Source organism: Dama dama, chromosome 14 (assembly GCF_033118175.1).
Source record: "Dama dama isolate Ldn47 chromosome 14, ASM3311817v1, whole genome shotgun sequence".
NCBI lineage: Eukaryota > Metazoa > Chordata > Mammalia > Artiodactyla > Cervidae > Dama > Dama dama.
In genome coordinates this window covers 15,058,556-15,076,170 of record NC_083694.1, presented here as the reverse complement: position 1 = coordinate 15,076,170, position 17,615 = coordinate 15,058,556, and positions in this window count along the sequence as shown.

The following is a 17,615-nucleotide window of genomic DNA, read 5'->3' as shown; positions in this document are numbered from 1 at the left end:
TTATGAACTATGGATGGAGGTTCGTGACATTGTACAGGAGACAGGGATCAGGACCATCCCCATGGAAAAGAAATGCAAAAAGGCAAAATGGGTCTCTGAGGAGACCTTACAAATAGCTGTGAAAAGAAGAGAAGCAAAAAGCAAAGGAGAAAAGGAAAGATATTCCAATTTGAATGCAGAGTTCCAAAGAATAGCCAGGAGAGATAAAAAAAAAAAAGCCTTCCTCAGTGATCAATGCAAAGAAATAGAGGAAAACAACAGAATGGGAAACACTAGAGATCTCTTCAAGAAAATTAGAGATATCAAGGGAACATTTCAGGCAAAGATGGGTTAGATAAAGGACAGAAATGGCATGGACCTAACAGAAGCAGAAGATATTAAGAAGAGGTGGCAAGAATGCACAGAAGAACCGTACAAAAAAGATCTTCATGACCCAGATAATCACAATGGTATGATCACTCACCTAGAGCCAGACATCCTGGAATGTGAAGTCAAGTGGGCCTTAGAAAACATCACTATGAACAAAGCTAGTGGAGGTGATACAATTCCAGTTGAGCTATTTCAAATCCTGAAAGATGATGCTGTGAAAGTGCTGCACTCAATATGCCAGCACATTTGGAAAACTCAGCAGTGGCCACAGGACTGGAAAAGGTCCGTTTTCATTCCAAACCCTAAGAAAGGCAATCCCCCCAAATGCTCAAACTACTGCACAATTGCACTCATCTCACACTCTAGTAAAGTAATGCTCAAAATTCTCCAAGCCAGGCTTCAGCAATACATAAACCGAGAACTTCCAGATGTTCAAGCTGGTTTTAGAAAAGGCAGAGGAACCAGAGATCAAATTGCCAACATTCGCTGGATCATCGAAAGAGCAAGAGAGTTCCAGAAAAATGTCTATTTCTGCTTTATTGACTACACCAAAACCTGTGTGGATCACAATAAACTGTGGAAAATTCTGAAAGGAATGGGAATACCAGACCACCTGACCTGCCCCTTGAGAAACCTGTATGCAGGTCACGAAGCAACAGTTAGAACTGGACATGGAACAACAGACTGGTTCCAAATAGGAAAAGGACTACGTCAAGGCTGTATATTGTCACCGTTTATTTAACTTATATGCAGAACACATCATGAGAAATGCTGGGCTGGAAGAAGCATAAGCTGGAATTAAGATTGCTGGGAGAAATATCAATAACCTCAGTTATGCAGATGACACCACCCTTATGGCAGAGAGTGAAGAGGAACTAAAAATCCTCTTGATGAAAGTGAAAGAGGAGAGTGAAAAAGTTGGCTTAAAGCTTAACATTCAGAAAACTAAGATCATGGCATCTGGTCCCATCACCTCTTGGGAAATGATGGGGATACAGTGGAAACAGTGTCAGACTTTATTTGTTTGGCTCCAAAATCACTGCGGATGGTAACTGCAGCCATGAAATTAAAAGACACTTACTCCTTGGAAGGAAAGTTATGACCAACCTAGTTAGCATATTAAAAAGCAGAGACATTACTTTGCCAACAAAGGTCCACCTGGTTAAGGCTATGGTTTTTCCAGTGGTCATGTATGGATGTGAGAGTTGGATTGTGAAGAAAGCTGAGCACCGAAAAATTGATGTTTTTGAACTGTGGTGTTGGAGAAAACTCTTGAGAGTCCCTTGGACTGCAAGGAGATCCAACCAGTCCATCCTAAAGGAGATCAGTCCTGGGTGTTCATTAGAAGGACTGATGCTGAAACTGAAACTCCAATACTTTGGCCACCTGATGCAAAGAGTTGACTCATTGGAAAAGACCCTGATGCTGGGAGGAATTGGGGGCAGGAGGAGAAGGGGATGACAGAGGATGAGATGGCTGGATGGCATCACCGACTCGATGGGCCTGAGTTTGAGTCAACTCCGGGAGTTGGTGATGGACAGCGAGGCCTGGCATGCTGCAATTCATGGGGTCGCAAGGAGTCAGACACGATTGAGCGACTGAACTGAACTGTACTACAAAGCTATTTCCACTCCTACCTTCTTCAAACTTCTTCAGTGTGTAAGAGCAAAATTATAATGATAAAAAATAACATTAAAATTTTAAACTAAAGAAATGTGTTATTTGTTCTTTCTAGTAGAATACATATCTGACTCTAATAAATGTTATTGATTTCATTTCCTTATTACTGAAAGTTAATTAATTTATTTTATTAACTAATTAATTTCCATTTAATTTATTTCCTTCTCTTATTGCATTGCTCAGGGTATCAGAAATGTGCTGTTACCTAATGACATGTGGTAATTATGTACACATAATTTTATATCCAAATATGTATTTAATATTTCCAACAGCATTTTCAATATAGCAGATGGTATTCACAATATCTATTTTATCTTTTAATTATTTAAAATATTTTCTTACAGCTTTATTGTTGTGTAATTGTTATAGAACACAGTATAAATTTAAGGTATATAGCCTAACAATCTAATTTACATACAACATGAAAGATTACAGTAAGTTTAATGAATTTCCACCATCTCATACAGGTACCAGATCTGTGTGTTCAACTGTGATCTGGAGATATGTAAAATAATAAACTTTTATTGTTTCAAGTCACTAAGTGGTATCTTTCAGTAGTTTGCTATGGGTCAATAGAAAACTGACGCTTTGATAAATATGCTTAAAATTCCCAGTGTTCTTAGAAACCTCCCTCTAGTCACATCATACAGATATCATTCAGTGCTTTACATTGTGCTATACATGTGAACATTGTATCTGTTGTTATTGCTGTTGTTTCAGTTTTTAAACTTCATTGCCTTTTTTATCTAATTTTCTGTTTATTTGTTTTGGCCACCCCACATGGCATAGTGGATCTTAGTTCCCCAACCAGGGATTGAACCCATGCCCCTACCAGCAGAAACATGGAATCGTAACTACTGGACAGCTAAGGAATATCCTAAACCTTCCTTAATTACCTTTACTATTTTCTCTTCATCCTAAGGGTTTACAAAATTTATATTTTCAGGCATAATGAATATTTGCAATTATTCTCTGGTATTTCTTTACAAATTATCATAATGTGATCAAAACCACGATCTGAGCTTTGTTAACTTTTGTTAAATTTTAGTTTGTAATTCATGGTCACTTTTTCTGACTATTACATAATGTAGTGAAAATAATTATTATAATTATTCTTGTTGATTTCTGCTTCATCTTTTTTTCAGGTTGTTTTTCTTATTGCAATCACAATCATAAATTCTTTCTCAAAATGTACGAAGAGAAAAATTGATCCACAGACTCAGTTTGTGCCTTCGAGAAGGGCTGAAGGGCAGGTGTGTGGGAGGCAAGTGATATCATTGCCTCCCACAAGGCAAGGATAATTTTTTAAGAAGCATTATGTTTTCATTAGCATCTTCCCAGGTAGTTCAGTGGTAAAGAATTCTCCTGCCAACACAGGAGATGCAGGAGACTTGGATTCAATCCCTGGGTCGGGAAGATCCCCTAGAGGAGGAATTAACAACCTAACTCCAGTATTTTTGCCTGGAAAATCCCACGGACAGAGGAGTTTGGCAGGGTACAGTCCATAGGGCTCACAAAAGAGTCAGCCAGGATGTAACAACCAAGCATGCACACAGGCACCATGCTTCCATTGCAGTCACTTTGTCCTCATGCTCTGCAACTCAATAGATTAGGATGCTCACTAGTTAACCATGAAGTTTCCATATCTTGTTCTGAAAATTTCTGTCTCACCTACAAGAACGAACCACTTTCAATTTTCCCACGAGTTTCCCAAAGTGTTCAAGAAGGAAGCCAGCTGTCAATATTATTTCACTCTGGTTTTGTTGTTGTTTGGTCTCTATGTTATGTCCAACTCTTTTATGATCCAACGGACTGTAGCCTTCCAGGCTCCTCTGTCCATGGGATTTTCCAGGCAAGAATACTAGAGTAGGTTGCCATTTCCTACTCCAGAGGATTTTCCTCAACAAAGGAACAAACCCAAGTCTCCTGAATTGGCAGGTGGATTCTTTATTGCTGAGACACCAGGGAAACCCCCACCCTGATTTGGGGTATGGAAATTCACTATATTGCAATGAATTTTAAGCCAAACTAAATATCTTCTGTCTTTATAGAATAAATGCAAAGAAAGCAGAATAGTCATTCTAACAAAATTTCTACAAATGCTTTTTGCTTAACCATCCTTGTAATACTTTAAACAATTTTTTTCTTGAGGAAAAACCAGATATTTTAATAAAGGTTTTGGGCAGAATGCTTCGTGCATTTAAGATATATTTAAATTTTGATTTTTAAATGTCATTGAAAAATATTACCACCATATCATTATATAATTACAAAATAGAACATTTATTGGAAGTTTTCAAGTACTATTAAAAAGCAAGATTGGAGTGAAGTTGTCTGGCATGGTCTGTTGTGGTGTCCTTAGTTTGATGGCCTTGGTTCACATGCCGTAGACTATGTAATTTAGTCTGACATTTGGCTTCTTAATGAAATAGATTCTGAAAACAGCCTCTCTGAAGTTCAGTCCGTTATATACATTAACCCCCAGATAATAGGTGATTTTATCCTGAATTTTAGTCATCCACATTTGAGAGTTAATGAGAGGAAATGATGGTTTTCAAAAGACTGAGTTTTTAAAAAAGAGTTTAATAGTAACATGTTGAAAAAACACTTGCAATATATAATCTTTTTAGTTTATGAGACTCATAACCATCTTCCTACTGAGTAAAATTTGTTCAGTGTGTTTTTTGGTCTAAATTTGTTTAGTTGTGAAAACCCTGATACTTTTACTAAGTGGTAGAGTAGACATTAATCCTAGTTAAAGACAACTGCATATAGTCAAGTATACAAAAAGCTGGAAATGCATCACTTAGACAACCACCATCCAATACAAGAGAAGTTTCTCTGATGATGAAAGTAGGCTGTTATCTGTACTGTCTAATATGGTAGCTATTGACCACATGTGGCTGTTGAGCACTTGGAATGCTGCTAGTTTGGCTGAGGAAAGAATTTCTAGTTTCATTTAATTCAATTTGAATTTATCAAATCACATTGCACAACAAAAGATTTAAACTAAAAAAATTAGTTTTAGTTTTTAAAGAATTTTTTGTTCACTGATATATGCCAATTGCCTAATCTGGAACATTGTAAACATTCACAAATAATTGTCTCATTTGTGAATGCAAGGTCATATTCCAATATATATTACCTTTTAGCATTCAACCTACTACAGGTGTGGACCAAGAGGCATTTACCGGTAAAAAATAAAAGCTGGTACTATGGGTAGTAATGCAGGTGAACTAAACACGCAGCTAAAATTTGGAAGTTGCCCCCAAGGGTGTTACATTTTGGCTAACATTAAATGAGTCATTTATTTCCCTCCCTCCTCTTGGTGGATTATGAATAAGAGATGCCAAGTTAGGAACATAGAAGCTGAAATATGAAAGAAGAAATAAAATTTAAAAAAATATATAGAGAGAAAATGAACAATGCAAAGAAATAGAGGAAAACAATAGAATGGTAAGACTAGAGATCTCTTCAAGAAAACTGGAGTTATCAAGGGAACATTTCATGCAAAGATGAGCACCATGAAGGGCAGAAACGGTAAGGATCTAACAGAAGCAGAAGTAATTAAGAAGAGGTGGCAAGAATACACTGAAGAACTATACCAAAGAGATGTTCAGTTCAGTTCAGTCACTCAGTTATGTCTGACTCTTTGTGACTTCATGGACTGCAGCACGCCAGGCTTCCTTGTCCATCACCAACTGGGAAGCCTGGCATGCTGCAGTCCATGGGGTTGCAAACAGTCTCACATGACTGAGTGACCAAACTCAGATGTTAAACAAGATGTTAATGACCCAGATAATCATGATGGTATGGTCACTCACCTAGAGCCAGACATCCTGGAGTGTGAAGTTAAATGGGCCTCAGGCAGCTTTATTAAGAACAAAACTAGTGGAGATGATAGATTTCCAACTGAGCTATTTCAAGTCCTAGGATGATGATGTTAAAGTGCTTCACTCAATATATCAACAAATTTGGAAAACTCAGCCATAGGACTGGGAAAGGTCAGTTTGCATTCCAATCCCAAAGAATGGCCTTGACAAAGAATGCTTAAACTACCGTTCTATTGCACTTATTTCACAGGATAGCAAGGTAAGAATCAAAATCCTTCAAGCTAGACTTCAGCAGTATAGGAGTTACTTTCTGGTGTACAAGCTGGGTCTAGAAAAGGCAAAGGAACCAGAGATCAAGTTGCCAGCATTTGTTGGATCATGGAGAAAGCAAGAGAGTTCTAGAAAAAGGATCTACTTCTGCATCATTGACTATGTTTAAGCCTATGACATTGTGGATCACAACAAATTGTGGAATTATTAAATTGCAGTTAATTTACTATGTTGTGTTAATTTCTGCTGTACAGTAAAGTGATTCACTTATATACATATTGACATTATTTTTTATATTCTTTTCATTATGGTTTATCCCAGAACATTGAATCCCTCTGCTACACACTAGAAGGTTTATCCCTCTGCTACACACTAGAGCTTGTTGTCCATCCATCCTATATGTAAGAGTCTATAATCTTTGAAAAGAAATCCCTGTGTCTGAATATGGCATATGGGGAATTCTGAATCTGCTGAAACCTGAAAGAGCAATGAAGAAACAGTAGAGTCATCCTGGGCCTAACCAGGCTTCAGGAGGTTTTTCTACAGAGTTCCCAGTAGTTAGTAGGCAAGAAGGCCTTCAGCTGCTATCTTAGCCTATTAATTCTGCATTGATTATTAGGGATGAAGTGCCACCTGTTAGGGAGAAGGAAATGGCAACTAACTCCAGTATCCTTGACTAGAGAATCCCATGGACAGAGGAGCCTGGTGGGCTGCTGTCCATGGGGTTGCACAGAATCAGACATGACTGAAGCAACTTAGCATGCATGCGTGCATTGAAGAAGGAAATGGCAGCCCATTCCAGTGTTCTTGCCTGGAAAATCTCAGGGACAGTAGAGCCTGGTGCGCTGCCGTCTATGGGGTCTCACAGAGTCAGACACGACTTAAGCAACTTAGCGGCAGCAGTAGACACCTATTAACTTATTTTTTTTTATTTCATGTTACAAATTCTGAATTTTTATACTTTTGACTTTTCCACATTTATGTTTTTAATGACCTTGTAGTAATCTTTTAATTTGTGTATCATTCACAGCAGTTCACATCAAATATTCCATTTGTCACCTGGGTAGAATTGCATTGTATGGATACACCTCCATTTGTTTATCTGTGCAACTGCTGACAGACTTATGCACTGTTTCTAGTTTTTGCTTTGTTGTAAATAAAACTACAACTAGGAACAGAAGTTTAAATGTCTTTTTATGTTTTTGTTTCTCTAGGAGGTGAATGACCAGATATTATATATATATATATATATATATATATATATATATATATATATATATATATATATATATATATATATATATTATATATATTATGTATATATATATTACGTCCTATATATATTGAAGGTTTTAAGAAACTGTCAGTTAAGCTCTTCCTTCACATTCTAAAAAAAGTCACAGCACATATCATTGGGTACAACACTTAGCAGGCATTTGATAAATAGAGATTCAAAGAAAGAAAGAATAAACGTGTGCATGTTGTTTTTGAAGGCAAGTTTAGACGGTTCTAACAGCAGCTCCTTAGCCTAGTCATCCTCCCCTAAACTTAATAGCTTTTTCTTCTTTTTTTTTAAATCTCACTATTAAAACTATTTTAAAACTATTGCATCTTCAAAGGTAACTGATTAAAGCAAATAAATACATAAGTGATTGAATTGATGATTTCCAAATAAGTTCTATAAACAAAGTAATGGACACAAAACTTGATAGCAATTGTCACTGGTGATAGAACAGGGAAGAGAAAGTCAAAGCAGTTAGAATTTGGCATTACAAAAAGTGCACTTAGATATCTGTTGAGCATAGTGCTACAACTCAAGTCCTGAATTTTCCTTTGGTTTAAAAGAAACTTTATAATAAAGGAGATACTCTGCTAGGTACCCTGAGGGGGGCATATATTTGTGATGTTTTCAGTTCAGCTCTGTTTCTCTTTAGGACTGAAATAGGAAGGAAAGGGGCAGGGCACAACCTTTAAAAGAATGACAATGCCTGAGGATATGACATAAACTGATTGGAACCAAAAAGGTCCAAGATAGTGGAAGATTCAACTTCCAGTAGACATTGAGCTTCATTATATGCTCATTGTAATACAATACCACCTCAATGATTCACCAACCAGTGTCCTGACGGATGTGAGGTCAGCCATGAAAGGTCAAAAGTAGGTGGTGACCCAATTCTTAGAAATCCCTGTGCCTTCCCCAAAATAACTGGAATAATCCTCCGACACTTATGAAATTACTCAGCCTATAAAAACTAACCACACCATATTTTGAAATTTTGTTGCCTTCTGAGATGGGCCACACTCTCTGCCTGTAGAATGTGTTTTTCTCTAAAAGAATCCACTTCTTACGATTGCTTTGTCTCTGAATTCTTTTGCAACAAAGCAAGAATCTAAAATTCACTGGGAACAGGAATCATGCTACTTGCAGTAAATACACATTCTACTTTGCTCTTTTGTGTGAGAAACTGGCTCCATTCTGTGAAGTAATTTGGTATTTTAGGACACTTTGACATTGAATATGCATTCTGAGGGTTTATCTACAGGAAAACTATTAGCTATGATTTCCAGTTCAGATTAAGCAATATTATAATTTGTATTTCTATTGTGCCTATTAGTTCATTTCTTTGTTTTGTTTTACTTATGAATGATTCGTGATTAAGGGACAAAACAAGAATATTTTATATTGCACCTCCATCATATTCACTGGGCTTCTTTGATGGCTCAGTGGTAAAGAATCTGCCTGCCAAAGCTGGAGAAACAGGTTCCATCCCTGGCCCAGGAAGATCCCCTGTAGAAGGAAATGGCCACCTACTTCACCATTCTTGTCAGGGAAATCCCATGAACAGAGGAGACTGTCAGGCTGCAGTTCATGGGGTTGCAAAGAGTCAGACACAAATGAGCACGCATGCACCATATTCATTGGTTCCTTCAAATTTTTCAATTAAACAGAGAAACTATTAAGAGAATAAGACAACCCCTTTAGTAGACAAGAATCAAGCATTCTCTAAGCTACCTATTTGGATAATAATAAAGGCTATGTGGAATAAATTAGATTCTTTTAATTAAAAACATTTACTGTAAAACTGTTGATAATCAACTATAAAAATCTTAGCCTTTTCATCAGATTTTGGTTTAACTTGTAAACTTCTTTAAATATCATTACTTTTTTTTTAGGTTTTTGATAACTCAAATATATTGCCATTATTTTTCTAGATAAAGGTATTTCTGTTTTATGCTTGTGCTTTCTTGAAATTACAAACCTGGTGGAGATTAAACAAAGAAAGACAAAAATGTGGCAGTGGTAAAAATGCAGGACAAATATTTTAGCATGTCAGTTTTACATCTGGCTGATATTATGATGGCAAAAGATCTGTTAAGGCAAATGATTTCCTGACAAGCTATTTAATTAGAATTACAATCATCTTCCCAGAAATGATCCTTAAAATAAATCATCTACTGTAAATGGATGAAAATAAATAGTTTGTATCTCCCCAGATCTCCTGAAATAAAAGAGCCAAAGACAAAGAGTCTTATAAATACTGCAATTTTCAAAATGAAAATGTGGAGGGAGTAGTTAACATTAGATAACAGTAAGCCTTGCTGTGATTGGAAGCGCTGTGTGTCTGTGTTTTCTTTTGCACTATTTTGTTTTTCAGTGATTGATGTGGCTGATAAAGTGATAGTTTGTCACAAACATTAAGCAGGTACTCTACATTCAAAGCCTCTACTTCAGTGAAAAATAAAGGTGACTAGAATTATTTTTAAATCAATGGCTCAGATTGTAAAGACTTCTCCTGCAATGCAGGAGATGTGGGTTTGTTCCTTGGGTTGGGAAGATCCCCTAGAGAAGGGAATGGCAACCCACTCCATGGACAGAGGAGTCTGGAGGGCTACAGTGCGTATGGTCACAAAGAGTCAGACACAACTGAGCAACTAAAACATACTTGAGTGAAAAATAAAGGGGGCTAGAATTATTTTTAAATCAAGTGTAATGTAGCACAATGTAAGGCCCTGTCACTCAGTCAGTTCAGCCACTCAGTCGTGTCTGACTCTTTGCGACCCCATGAATCGCAGCACGCCAGGCCACCCTGTCCATCACCAACTCCTGGAGTTTACTCAAACTCATGCTCATCGAGTCGATGATGCCATCCAGCCATCTCATCTTCTATTGTCCCCTTCTCCTCCTGCCCCCAATCCCTCCCAGCATCAGGGTCTTTTCCAATGAGTCAACTCTTCGCATCAGGTGGCCAAAGTATCGGAGTTTCAGCTTCAGCCCCAGTCCTTCCAATGAATATTCAGGACTGATCTCCTTGCAGTCCAAAGGACTCTCAAGAGTCTTCTCCAACACTATAGTTCAAAGCATCAATTTTTCGGTGCTCAGCTTTCCTCACAGTCCAACTCTCACATCGATACATGACCACTGGAAAAACCATAGCCTTGACCAGATGGACCTTTGTTGGCTAAGTAATGTCTCTGCTTTTTAATATGTTATCTAGGTTGGTCATAACTTTCCTTCCAAGGAGTAAGTGTCTTTTAATTTCATGGCTACAAGCACCATCTGCAGTGATTTTTGAGCCCCCCAAAATAAAGTCTGACCCTGTAAGGAACCCTAACTGGTTTTAAATCCTGATACCTTTGTTTGCTATAAAGGTAACCTTGGAAAACTCTTTAATCTTGTTGCTGAACACCTGACTTCAGTTCACCAGTGCCAAATAGAAACCTGGAGACGGAGCTTTGGAGGAGTCGACAAGAGAAGTTTTATCACTTTGCCTGTCCAAGGGGGCCATAGCAGGCTAATGCCCTCAAGACTATGCCCTACTTCCTGGGAAATAGGAAGGGGTCTTATAGTTTCAGGGTGGAGAATAGGGCTGTAAATAAGGATTGGGGCTGATGTAGTGGTGCATTCTTCTCTCCTCCTGGGGACACTGAGATCATAAGAGCTGCTGTCAGGTGGTTCTGGAAAGGGCTCTGGTTTTCTTTGAGGTTATTGTTCAGTGAACTTCTTTCTGGAATGCAGAATGCCCTCAAAGGAAAGGAGTGATAGGTAGTGTTGTCTTGGAGACATAGTACAGCTTTAACTAGCAGTTAAGCAAGAATGAGAAGGGGGAAAACATCTATAGGAAACCAGTTGAATGGGCAGAAACAATGACTGAATAAGTGCTAATCTAATGGGGTGCCTCATCTAGTTTCTGCTACAGAAGTCTATTTCAAGGCTATTTTCAGGTCTCTAAATTATAGACAAGATTGTTTTTCTGAGATATTTGTGAGAATCATAAAATGTAACCCTATTTAAAATAACATCTAGAGAAGTATGGGGCTTCCCTCATAGTTCTGTTGGTAAAGAATCTGCCTGCAGTGCAGGGGACCGGGGCTCGATCCCTGGGTCAGGAAGGTCCCCTGGAGAAAGAAATGGCAACCCACTCCAGTGTTCTTGCCTGGAGAATCCCATTGACAGAAGAGCCTGGCAGGCTACAGTCCATGGGATCGTAAGAGATGGACATGACTTAGCGACTAAACCACTACCAGAGAAGTATGGAATATAAATAAAGAAAATGTGTATTTAAACACAATGTAGAGCCCTGGATTTTGTTTTCATGGAAAAACAAAATTAATGTGGTTTGTCAATGGCCATAAAGTTTTCAGGTTAAAAGAGATTCAATGATACTCACTAAAAAGAATATCTATGGTGTAAAGTATCATGGAATCGCAGAGTTCCAAAGGACAATATGTGCCATCTTTGCCCAAATACTGATATGATTATAACCTTCTTTTAATAACACAACTGCTAAGAGAAAACTAACTTTTATGGCTCAAGGTTTTATATATCATAATCAATATATTTTTGAGAATCATAGCATTTTAGATAGAAAGGAAATCTTATTTACAAATCATTTGTATATTTCTCTATTTTAAAATAATACTTAAGTATGTGTAGGCCATAAAATAATTAAAACACAAAAATTATTAGTGAAAAAATAAAACATACCATAATATTTCATTTCCACATGTCAATGAATCAGTTTGTCATGCAAATTGACTGCTAGGTGGTCTGGATATTTTCAGTGTATTTCTTTGGCGTAATGACAGAGAGTTAAATAGGGTGTATAACTTAGCTCAGATTATACATGACAATGTTTGAAGATTAATTTTAAGCTTTTCTTTTCTTTTTGTATATAATATTTAAAATGTTGTGATATGTTAAATATGGGTAGGTAGCTGATTGACTTAATTTTTGTTATTTGAACATTTGAAAAATATAGTTTATATTTTTAAGAGATTAAGATGAGGAGGTAAGAATACACAAAAGAACTATACAAAAAAGGTCTTACTGACCTGGATAACCATGATGGTGTGGTCAGTCACCTAGAGTCAGATATTCTGAGTGTGAAGTCACGTGGGCCTTAGGAAGCATTACTACAAACAAAGCTGGTGGAGGTGATGGAATCCCAGCTGAGCTATTTCAAAACCTAAAAGATAATGCTACTAAAATGCTGCACTCAATATGTGAGCAAATTTGGAAAACTCAGCAGTGGCCACAGGACTGGAAAATGTCAGTTTTCATTACAATCTCTAAGAAGTTCAATGTTAAAGAATTATATAGTGTTTAAACACCATATAAATTAATAGTTTTCGATTTTGAGTTATTTGGCAGAGTTTTAAATGTTACATTTATCAGACAGAAATTCTTCACCATTCTCTCTGATAATGTTGTAAATAAGCAAATGGTATAAAATAATGAATGGCAAAAATACTATTTAAGTTTTCATATTCATATATTGGATTTATGGGTAAAATTCCATGTGAAAAAATGTTATTTTTAACTCAGAAAAAATCTTGAAAATATATTTATTTATACCATGTATAATGATGAACTGGAAAAAATAAAAAAAATTCTACACATAGTCACAGAACTAAAGTAACAAGATTATGTAACTCTCCTTTGATATATATAATCTGAGAATTCTTAAAGAGACATTTTTAGAAGAAATAGGCTAAGGAAATAATATCGACAAAACTTAAAAGCAGTTCCAAATTATCTTTCTTTTTATTACATTGATTAAGTTAATGTAAATGTTGTTGTTGTTGTTCAGTCTCCCCGTTGTGCCCAACTCTTTGCAACCCCATGAGCAGCAGCACACCAGGCCTTCCTATCCATCACCATCTCCCGGGGTTTGCCGAAGTTCATCTTATCGGTGATGCCATCCAGCCATCATCCTCTAATGCCCTCTTCTCCTTCTGCTTTCAATCTCGCCCAGCATCAGGGACTTTTCCAATGAGTCATCTGTTTGCATCAGATGAATGCAAATGTAAATATATGATGGTGTAATTTCTAAGAATTTCTTATAGGTATTTTGTTCTATTTTTCTTGCTTTGGTTTAGAAACATAATTTAACAAATCTTTTCCTTTTTTAATGTACTTAATTTTGTTTCATCTTTAGTTTAAAAAAGAAGTTAGACTTTCCAATAGTTTTTCCTCTGTAAATGATGCAGCCTGAAACAAGCAAAGGTGTTCACCTAGTGTACAGACTAACTCACCAGAGGACTTCCATCAGGTCCAGGGAAGCATTCTTCTTTGCATAAAAAATACAAATAGAGGTTTCCTTGTGTCATGTATATTCTCAGATTTGAAATGCTGTGGCTATCATAGAACATATTTAATAATTTAGATTCATAAAAAAAGTAGATTCATATTTTAAATGGGATTTGTTCATTCTTAACCAACTTTTATCTAATATACTTACAGCAAAGTCTGAGATTTTGCCAAGGATATTTGAATATAATAACAGAGGAGAAAACACGGCTTGTTCATTTAGAGAAGCATGTTTTCTAAACTTAAAATTGTAGATAAGCTAGCCAAACTTTATTTAGAGTAAAGCATGTGATAAAAGAAAATACTTCATTTCAGTCAGTAGGAAAATCTGTGCAACAATTTAATCACAAGTTTCAATGTTTCTTATTTTTAAATGTATGGGACTTTGTATGTATTTATGTACTATCTACAATGAACATGAGTAGTGTCACAGGCAGTTTATTACCATTTTCATCCCTATTCCAATTGGAAAAGGAAACAACAACCCATTCCGGTATTCTTGCCTGGGAAATCCCAGGGACAGAGGAGCCTGGCAGCTACAGTCTGTGAGGTCACAAAGTGTAGGACACGACTGAGTGACTAACACACACATGCCCTCATACACACAGACACATCCACCATTCCATACATTAGAGCTATGTGCATGAGTACTCAGTCATGTCCCACTCCGTGAGACCCAACGGACTGTAGCCGGCCAGATTCCTCTGTCCATAGAACTTTCTAGGCAAGAATACTGGAGTGGGCTGCCATTTTCTGCTCCAGAACCTTAGAGCTGAGGGACTGTCATTTTATGCTTGAAAAAGTCCAATTCTGCTGTAGGGTTTGTTTTTTTTTTTTTAAAGTACCATGGGTATGTGGGAACTGTGAGCCACTTTTGATATAATGAAAGGTTAATATAACCAGAGAAACTCAAAAGTTGAGGATGCAGAATATTAATACAGGGACAGAAAGCTTAAGACACATTTCTTTGCTGTGGGAAACTGAAGGCACAGAGTTGAGAAGCAGCACAATAGCAAGAAAATCTGTTGAATGATTCTGAATTTGAGAATTAAAGAGAGAAAAGCAGGAGATGCAAACTTTGCAAAATGTAGAACAGTATCAATTGCAAAATTTGACCAATTTTCACCCTGGTAACTGTTGTGGAAATCTTACTGCAAGGGAGTTTCTTTCCACATCAATAGTAGGACTGTCTCTATAATGAGCAAGGGAGGTACAATTTTAAATATATGCAACAGTAGATTTCACTGTGCGTTGTCTAAATCAGATGAAATACGTAGACACAGAACATGCTGTACAAGATGGTACAGCATATCTGACCTACGTACAGACATTTATGCCTTAAGAGTTACAATATGCTTTGAAGAAATCACTGGAAATTTTATGTACATGAGCTTCTTGGTGGTAGACTTCTGTTACAGTAAAAAAGATCTTCTTCCTTCTTTCTGGCTCTTGACTACAAAAGTATTTGTAGTAAGCCTATGCATTTAAAGGAAATACAGTAACTCCTTGTTGTTTTAGGGGAACAAGCACTGCATTTTCAGAAATGTTGAATATTTTACTCACAAAAGACAGGAGAGATTTTGGACCAAGTGAAAAATCATGTTCCATTTATCACTGAGATGTCAGAATTAAGGGCCATTTGGGAAAATAAAAATAAGAAACTGTAAATATACTGAGTACACTGTAGATATAGGTACTAAATAAATAACCCAAACCTTATCCATGAAAAATGAATGAAGTGCTTATATATAAAATTTTAGCAATAGAAAGAGGAGAGTTATTGTGTAACTTTTGAAATTTTAAGTTACCTAAATGACACAGAAGGAGTTATTTTTTAAAAGGAATTATCTGTGACTTCAGGGGACTCATTTTAAGTAGGAGATGGTATATTTGAAATATTAATTGATATAAAGGGTGGCAACAGGTTAAAAATTTCTATTTTATAGTTCATATTACAGTTGGCTATCCATATTCATGGGTTCTACATCTGCTAATTCAACCAATGGATGATTGGAAATATTTTTTAAATATATATTTATTTATTTTAATTGGAAGCTAATTACTTTACAATATTGTAGTGGTTTTGCCATACATTGACATGAATCTGACACGGGTGTACATGTGTTCCCCATTCTGAACTCCCCTCCCAACTCCCATACTCTTGGGTCATCCCAGTGCACCAGCCCTGAGCACCCTGTCTCATGCATCACACCTGGACTGGTGATTCATTTCACATATGATAATATGCATGTTTCAATGCCATTCTCCCAAAGCATCCCACCCTTGCCCTCTCCCACAGAGTCCAAAAGACTGTTCTATACATCTGTGTCTCTTTTGCTGTCTCACATACAGGGTTATCGTTACCATCTTTCCAAATTCTATATATATGCGTTAGTACACTGTATTGGTGTTTTACTTTCTGGCTTACTTCACTCTGTATAATAGGCTTCAGTTTCATCCACCTCATTAGAACTGATTCAGATATATTCTTTTTAATAGCTGAGTAATATTCCATTGTGTTTATGTACCACAGCTTTCTTATCCATTCGTCTGCTGATGGACATCTAGGTTGCTTCCATGTCCTGGCTATTATAAACAGTGCTGCGATGCACATTGGGGTACACATGTCTCTTTCAGATCTGGTTTCCTCGGTGTATATTCCCAGTAGTGGGATTCCTGGGTCATATGGAAGTTCTATTTCCAGTTTTTTAAGGAATCTCCACACTGTTCTCCATAGTGACTGTATTAGTTTTCATTCCCACCAACAGTTTAAGAGGGTTCCCTTTTCTCCACACCTTCTCCATCATTTATTGTTTGTAGACTTTTGGATAGCAGCCATTCTGACTGGCTTGATATGGTACCTCATTGTGGTTTTGATTTGCATTTCTCTGATAATGAGTGATGTTGAGCATCTTTTCATGTGCTTGTTAGACATCTGTATGTCTTCTTTGGAGAGAAGTCTGTTTAGTTCTTTGGCACATTTTTTTGACTGGGTCATTTATTTTTCTGGAACTGAGCTGCAGGAGTTGCTTGTATATTTTTGAAATTAATCCTTTGTCAGTTGCTTTGTTTGCTATTATTTTCTCCCATTATGAAGGCTGTCTTTTCACCTTGTTTATAGTTTCCTTTGTTGCACAAAAGCTTTTAAGTTTAATTAGGTCCCATTTGCTTATTTTTGCTTTTATTTCCAATATTCTGAGAGGTGGGTCATAGAGGATCTTGCTGTGATTTATGTTGGAGAGTGTTTTGCCTATATTTTCCTCTAGGAGTTTTATAATTTCTGGTGTTATGTTCAGATCTTTAATTCATTTTGAGTTTATTTTTGTGTATGGTGTTAGAAAGTGTTCTAGTTTCATTCTTTTACAAGTGGTTGACCAGTTTTCCCAGCACCACTTGTTAAAGAGATTGTCTTTTCTCCATTGTAAATTCTTGCCTCCATTGTCAAAGATAAGGTGTCCATATTTGCATGGATTTATCTTTGGGCTTTCTATTCTGTTCCATTGATCTATATTTCTGTCTTTGTACCAGTACCATACTGTCTTGATGACTGTGGCTTTGTAGTAGAGCCTGAAGTCAGGCAGGTTGATTCCTCCAGTTCCATTCTTCTTTCTCAAGTTTGCTTTGGCTAATTTGATTTTTTTTTTTTTTTTTTGTATTTCCATACAAATTGTGAGATTATTTGTTCTAGTTCTGTGAAAAATACCGTTGGTAGCTTGATAGGGATTGCATTGAATCTATAGATTGCTTTGGGTAGTATACTCATTTTTCACCGTATTGATTCTTCCAATCCACGAACATGATATATTTCTCCATCTATTTGTGTCCTCTTTGATTTCTTTCACCAGTATTTTATAGTTTTATATATATAGGTC